This window comes from Tupaia chinensis, unplaced genomic scaffold (genome assembly GCF_000334495.1).
Source record: "Tupaia chinensis unplaced genomic scaffold, TupChi_1.0 Scaffold138674_1, whole genome shotgun sequence".
Classification (NCBI taxonomy): domain Eukaryota; kingdom Metazoa; phylum Chordata; class Mammalia; order Scandentia; family Tupaiidae; genus Tupaia; species Tupaia belangeri.
In genome coordinates this window covers 129,534-136,393 of record NW_006198567.1, presented here as the reverse complement: position 1 = coordinate 136,393, position 6,860 = coordinate 129,534, and positions in this window count along the sequence as shown.

The following is a 6,860-nucleotide window of genomic DNA, read 5'->3' as shown; positions in this document are numbered from 1 at the left end:
GAGAAAAAAATAAAGTACAAACATCATATCTCTAGGTTAACTTATTCATTGTTAAATTTATTACAAGTATTTCCTCAGAGGTCTCCCAATGTTTTTGCTGCAAGGAATAAAAGCATAATAAATATTCTGCTTTGTCAAGGTGTTTATCTCATACAAACACATAAGTATAAATACATATCTGGAGTAATGTGTTAGATAAAGTATGTTAGACACAAGTTTATGGTAACCAGCATAAAAAAAAAAGGTGATTTTTTTCTTTTCTCTGTATTATCAATTTGTGCTTCAAGTCAATGATGTTAAGAACATGTATGTAAATGTTCTTATGAAAATGTATCTACGGCAGTCTTCCTATGAAAGCAGAAAGTATATTCCTAATATTAATGGAAGTAGAAACAGTATATCTAGGTAAGTATTCTTCATCTATGATGAAAGACAAGGGAAGTAAAGGTGTTCAAGGAACTGGTTACAAAGTGATTTTGTATGTAAATTCTTAACCTAATTCCAATAAAATATTTTATGTGCATATTGTTAATTACTCATAAGTTGAAGTATATTTACAAGCATCTTTATACTACAGTTGTGCATTCAAAAACATTGAGAGTCCAAATAAAGGTGAATTTCACTTTATCATTTGTTAAAACACAAAGTATAAATAATATAAAACCAAAAGAAGTGATACATTATATAATCAGATTTGCAGTTTAATTGCCATCCACAGATAGCAGACTAAAAATACTCTGAAAGAAATAATACAGTTTAAATCAAGATATAATAGGGTTAAAACCATGTTTTGACATGACCACCCATATCAGAAAATAGAGAAATAAGAATACTGGATAGGGAACTCATCCAAAAAATAAAGGGGGGAGCAGAAAAAATTGGTACTAATTTTTTTGGCACTGAATCAAAACAGAAATTTAACTGAATGTTTCTGTTTAAGCAGGCATATTCATATGGGAGCTAAAAATTAAAATTGGGAAAAATCTGAGCAGTAAACAAATAAATCTTGTGCACATCATCTTTGAAGTTTCAGTAGCCAAATATTTAGGAAGCAGCAGAAATTCAAGTGATAGCGGGACCAGCAGTGAGCATAATGGCTATGTCATTGAACTCCCATGTAGTTGACCATGGTTCGAGTCCCAGACCCAGTGGCTTAAACTCACACCAGGTGTGAGTGCGTGCCCAAGATCTTAAGAGAAGAATGAAGGAGAAGGTACGGTGGTGTGGCCATCTCCCCTGGGGGGTGATTTTTTGCTTTCTATCTCTCTGCCTCTCTCTGTCTTTCTGGCTAGCACACACACCTGATAGCAAAATTCTCTCCAAAAATAATAATAATAATAATAAAATAAAATAAAGAAATTCAAGTGATAGCTGAAGCTATGTTAATCAATGAAAGTGGACCTGGGGTCAACTGGTAGGTTTAAGAGAATTCAAGATTGGAAAAAAAGTACAAAATCTCAACTAGACCTCTGAAAAATATATTCCTATTGGAACACATAAAATTAAATATAAAAAAATAATATTTACTAATAGAGAAATAGAATCATACCATTTAAAACAATAAAAAGTTTGTTAAATAATTTATAAAGGGTTCATGTGTTTCTGGAGGATGCAGATGGAAAGTGAAATCATCCCAAAGGAGGAACATTCATGACACAATTCATGATCCTCCATTTCTTCCTTCTTTCAGGATTTAGGTTGTACAAGTACATGTGCCTACTGTGATTCCAAGGATACTGGGTTCAGGAATCAAACCATGCAATTGGCATGTGGGATCCTGCTGCCTTAACCTTCATTCCATAGGCTGCTCTAAATTTTTAACATTCTAGAAATTTTAAAAAATGACTTAGTGCTAATATATTTTAAAATATTCACAGCTCTATCAAAAGAAATTCTGTGCTCCATCTACAGAGGGTATATTTAAAAATATTGATGTATATTAAATGCCTTTAATAAAAGAAGATTTAGGATGTTGTTCTTTAACATAATGTGTATATATCTTGGTGTGAATGGCAGTATCACAGATATGAGAGAAGCACTAAGGATAAAGATAGTCTACCACAGTAACTAACAATGTATGTAAGGTACTAGTCAACTGAAATTAAAGAGAGACATTAAAGAAAATATGAGGACGGGAAGCTGGCAGGTAGGTTAAGGTGCTGGAATATTACATATCTGACCATGGTTTGAGTTCTGGAACAGGACCTGGTGGTTTGCTTTCCGGAAACATCCCCCAATGCTCAGTTAGGGTGTGTGCCATATAGTCAGTTAAATAATCATAAAAACTAAAATTAAATAATTTAGATATATCAAAGAGAGAGCAAGAGAGAGGAGAGAGCAAATCTACACAAGCTTGTACATATAACTTAAGGCATCTGGGTTCCAAATGTCTGATTGTGCAGTTTTAGTCCCAGACTTGGAGGCTTAAAAATCACACCAAGTTTATGAGCATGCATAAAAAACATCCTGAGAGGAGAATGGAGAAGCGATTGCAGTGTAGCCATCTCTTCTCCGGGGTGATTTTTCACTTTTCTTTTCTCTCCTTCTGGTGAGGATGCACGCACTTTATTGTAAAGACATTTTTTTTTTAAAGTGTAAAAAGAGTCAGAGGCCATATTGTATTATAAAGATTAATTCACTAAGAAGATATAAAAATCATAAAACTTTATGCATTCAACATCAGAAAGAAAGACTGCTAGGTATGAACAGAAAGACTGATTGTGACATGCTAATTCATGTGGACTTCGACACTATTCTGTCACCCCTGGACAGATCATTTAGACCAAAAAAAAAAAAAAAAAAGACACAGAACATAAATGATCCAATAAACCAAATAAACTAACCAACATTTACAGAAGATTTTTGCCAAAAACGTCAAAATACACATTTTTGTCAGCAATACATAGAGTATTTCTGAAGACTGACCACATAATAGAGCAAAAAACAAGTCTTTAAAACTAAGAAGAAAACAGAAATTGTATATAGCAACTTATTTGTTACTATATATGATGAAATTAAACTTGAACAGAAAGTGCTTTCAAAAATTCACAAATACATGAAAATTACATAATTTACCCCGAGTAGCTTCAAAATTACTGAATAAATAAGAATACAAATAAAAATTTCTTGAAACAAGTAATAATTTAATCACAACTCTGCAGATGCTTTCAAACACATCAAAAGCACTCCTAAGAGACGAGTCTACAGCAATTAGCACGCACACATGTTTAAAAAACTTGATAAATAACCTAATGACTTATCCCAGCAAACTGAAAAAGAGGGAACAAGATATCCCAAAAGTATTAATAGTAGAAGATATAAAATAATAAAAATTAGAACAGGCATAAATAAAACAGAGACCAAAAGAACAACTGAGGGCCAGCCAGTGGCATGATCGTTAAAGCAGCTGGATCCTACATGACTGACTGTACTACTTGAGTTCTGGAACTGACATCACTGGGTGCATGTGTGCATGCCCCAAATCCCCAGAGGAAAATAAAAAAGGGAATGAGGAATGGTCACCACCCAGGAGGGGTGATTTCTCACTTTCCAACCTACCCCATTTCTTTCAAGAAAATGCACACACTCTATAGCAAAGACTGACAAAAAATTTAACAAAAAGCTGGGGTTTTGAGAAAATAAACCCAACTAACTATTAAGTAGAAAAGCAAAATAAAACACTCAGAAAATAAGAAATAAAAAATGTGATATTATCATGGACAGCACAGAAATACACAGATAATTATAGGTGTTTTGAGTGACTATACATCAAGAAATTGAAAAATCTAGAGGAAATTAACTAATCTCTGAACATATAAAATATACCTGAATCAGAACCAGCAGATACCATATATGTATTTCACAGGACCTGCACATGGCTGATCAAATCCTTGAAACTCACAATGGAGGTGTGTGCATGTATGTCCAAAATCCCGACAATAAAGGAGAAGAGATTGTGGCATGGTCATTACCCCTTATCAGTTTTTGTTTCTCTGTTTCTCTAGCATGCACACACACCCTAAAGGAAAAAAATTTAATATATACTTGGATCATACCAAATAGAAAGCACATATATACCAACAAAAAAGCAATGAAATTAAATAATAGTCTCCTAACAAAGAAAAGCCCAGGTCCTGATTGTTTTATTTCCAAATTCTACAAAAGTTTTTTTTTTTTTTTCCTTTCTGGGCTCTTTTTATTTTTCCCTTTAAAAGTTTTTTTTTTTTTTTTCCTTTCTGGGTCTTTTTTATTTTTCCCTTTAATTAATTAATTAATTATTTATTTATATGCCTATAGAGCATGTGTGATTGCTCAACATGGGAATGAGGGGCAGAAAAAGAGAGAAGGAGGCGAATGTAAGAAATTATTCTTCCCTTCTGCTCCATTTTCCTCTCAGGAGTTTGGACATGCACACACTCATTCCCTGTGTGTCTCTAAAGCCACTGAGTCCAGGACTCAAATTGCCAGGTTGGTATGTAGTATACAGTGGCCTTAACCACCATTCCGCCTGGCTGGACTTCTACAAAACTTTTAAAGGAGAATTAATGCCAGTTCTTATCAAACTATTCATAGAGGTTCAATAGGAAGGAAACCTCCAAAATTCATTTTTTGTAGCCACTGTCACCTTGATACCAAAAGCAAAGACATAACAAAATATAAACTACAAACCAATATCCCTGATAGAGATGCAAAAATCATCAGTAAAACAATTGCAAATGAAATCCAACAGCACATAAAAATGTTCAAAGTTGAATCACAATTTAACAAAATAGAAATAATTTATAAAAATACCTCAGATGCAGCATTGAAACCAGAATATACATAGAACAAAAGCAGCTCACTCACAAAAAAAGTAATGATACAACTTTACAATGGGCTGCTGGTCTGACTAGACCACTCTTGAAGATTTCTGAATGAACACAAAGCATATGATGTTCATTAACATCACTTATAATAAGGAAAATGCAAATACAAAGCACACTGAAGTATACATAACTCCAGTCAGAATGGCTAGATCAAAAATACAAAGAACAAGTATTGGGAGTTTGTGGTTAAAAGGGAACCCATCAAACAACCATCAATCCAATTAAAAGATGGGGAAATGAGCTGAACAGACAATTGTCCAAGGAAGATACATGAATAGCCAAAAAGTATATAAAAATGTGCTCAAAATTTCTTAACATAAGAGAAATGCAAATCAAAACTACAATGAGATACCACTTAAAGACAGTCAGAAAGGCTAAAATTTTAAAAATACATAAATAAATAACGATAAGTACTGGTGAAGTGGTGGAGAAAACGGAACTCTCCTAAACTGCTGGTGGGAATGTAAATCAGCACAACCACTATGAAATACAATTTGGAGCAACCCTGGTGAAACTGTAATGACTCAAAGAACAAGTTATTAGAGAGACATTTCCACATCCATGTTTTGCAGGAGCCACAATACTTAAGATAAGGTATCAACATAAGTGTTGAATAACTAAGGACTGCATTAAAACAATGAGGTGGTAGGGCACAAGGAAGTAGGGAGATACAGGAGGTGCAGCTGAGAATCCTGCACGCTTTCAAAATTACCATTTCCCCCACTAAACCACCTGCAGTTTCACCAGGATTGTTATCCCCTACCTTTGAACTTACCAGTCTTCTAAATTATCTTGATCATTATGAAAGATAGAATATCCAGCACATCAAGGACCCAACCCTATGACATGTGGCTAGAGTAACTGAAGCATGAGAACTGAGTATGGGAACTGATGATGCTAACACAGCTCTACTGATACACCAGAAGCCAAATACCTTAACTAGAAGAAATGCAAGAGTTGAGAAGTTCTAAAAAGACAACTCCAGATTGACATTTACTGCTTAACCAAAGACTCTAATCTTTTTCAAGCCTGAGAATCGCACTTCAATAACATTACTATTACTAACTTTTATGACAATATTGGATTTGTAGGTTGTGTGCCAACAAGCTCCAAATTTGAAAGGTCCAGCATTAAAACACCAAACTCAAGACACAGAAGATGACAAGTAGACTGTAATTGTACTACTGCTATCTTTCTGAATTATTCAGTCTTAACCACTGTGAACAGTGTGAGATGCCAATGCATTCCTGAGCCAGGAGACCCTATAACTTCTCTAAAACCACATCTGAAGTTCAAGAAACTAGTCTGCTTTTCTGGGAACATTTTCACAGCTACAAAGGATTTTGTCAGATTGAAGATGCGACAAAACAGTATTGTACTTGTTTTAAATGTCACTCCACAGAGCTAATAATACCTCAGTAATGTCCTTGGCAGTTGAAATTTATCACAAGTGTAATATAGTCTTTTGTTAACTACTTTTCTTTTTTCCCTTCAGTGGTTAAGCATGATTATGTCCTCTTTAAAGCCTTACCTGAGAGAGGCAATGCCTTAAAATAAAAAAGCATTAATGACATCAAACTATGTACAAAATAACCTTACTCTGTACTTTGCCCTCAATGTTCTGTGAAGACATACAGATGCTACACAGTGAAGTGCAGAAAAAATATTGCAAGAATCATGTCAGGAATAGGTAAGTCACACTAGATACTGACTTTAGCATTGAGTGCCATACCATGTTTGGTGTTCCACAGGGGAAGGTACAATAAAGGATATTTTTAACTCACTGACAGAGCTTGTTTCTTCTGGTTGGTGTCCCACTGAACTTAAACAAGAGATTACTGGGGAAGTACACATTCGAAACCAGCAATAACAGCAGTGTTCACAGCCCTTGGGTTGAAAAGAAGTATAAATGCTTTCATACTGGGGCAATCCATTTATAAACCTGACTTAGTTGCAGGGTCATGTGTATTTATAAAATAAGGCTAATCATATTTA